This window comes from Odontomachus brunneus, unplaced genomic scaffold, assembly GCF_010583005.1.
Source record: "Odontomachus brunneus isolate Ranch 3 - 2012 unplaced genomic scaffold, Obru_v1 Obru_scaffold_220, whole genome shotgun sequence".
In the NCBI taxonomy this organism is placed as follows: domain Eukaryota; kingdom Metazoa; phylum Arthropoda; class Insecta; order Hymenoptera; family Formicidae; genus Odontomachus; species Odontomachus brunneus.
Genome location: NW_022639670.1, coordinates 467,028 through 468,380, shown reverse-complemented (window position 1 = coordinate 468,380; position 1,353 = coordinate 467,028).

Genomic DNA, 1,353 nt, shown 5'->3' with positions numbered 1-1,353 from the left:
ACGGTCCACGTTTCGAGAACTTGTATGTGTACTCGAAATCATTGCAACAGCCCAAATATCGCTATTTGGAAAATTTGCTGACATCGATTGATGAAATTGGTTACTTTACATTCTCCAATAACAGCGACGTGATTCCAACAACCGTGATTCCAGAAGCGCTCCCTAATTCTATTTTTATTTTTGACGACGTTGCATGTGACAAACAAGATGTGATAAAGGAATACTTTGCTATGAGTCGCCATTCGAACGTTGACTGTTTCTATCTCTGTCAAACGTATGCAAAGATACCCAAGCATCTTATACGCGACAACACAAATCTGTTGATTCTCTTCAAACAGGATGGTACCAACTTGAAACATATTTACAACGATCATGTGAACACTGACATGTCATATGAGGATTTTAATACATTGTGTCGTGAATGTTGGCAACATAAATATGGCTTTACAGTGATTGATAAGGACAGTTCTATGAACAATGGTCGATATAGGAAAGGATTTAACGATTTTGCTACGCTGTGAGTTGTACAATCGTCGTTGTTACTTCAACGTGGCAACATCGTTCCAACGTGGTTCCAACATCGTTCCAACGTCGTTCCAACGTCATTTTAACATCGTTTCAACGTCGTTCCAACATCATTGTAACGTGGTAACATCGTTCCAACATTGTTCCTACGTCGTTTTAACGTCGTTCTAACTATATAACGTTGTTCCAACACCGTTCTAACGTCGCTTCAATATCCACGAAAGCGCATCAATGATGATCAATAGTAGCATGAACATCAAGAATCGCGAGAAGATAGCGAAGAAGATTGCGAGAACGAGCAAATCGATTCGCAAGAAGTATCACGCTTTGAAAACCGGTAGGATGGAAGAAGATGTTGCATTGGAGAGACAAACTCGTGGTCGAACCTCTAAAGCAAATCGCGGAAAGTACCGCTAATGTAGAGGGTAACGTCGGTGTTAAAACTGAGACACCATCGGTGAGTACGAACATCAAAGCAAAGAGTGCGATATCAAAACCGAAAAGAAAAGACGCACATGACAAAAGTGGGAAATTATTGGACATGTCGTGGGATTATTCAAATACGTTCGCATTGCCTTCACCGAAAAAACTGGTACGATTAGACGATTCTCCGATATATTTTACATCGAAGAAAGCACCTCTATACGAGCAACCGCATGAATCGAACGACACTCTACCCATTGATGATGATGAGAATACTGTTTTCGACTGACTCGTGTCAACGCTGCGCTGTTTAATTTATAATGAGGCCAGCTTCACGGAGTTCTTCGATAATTGATAAAATTTCATTGCCGTGGGCATTGTTGCCAGCTTTACACAAAGCTTCCA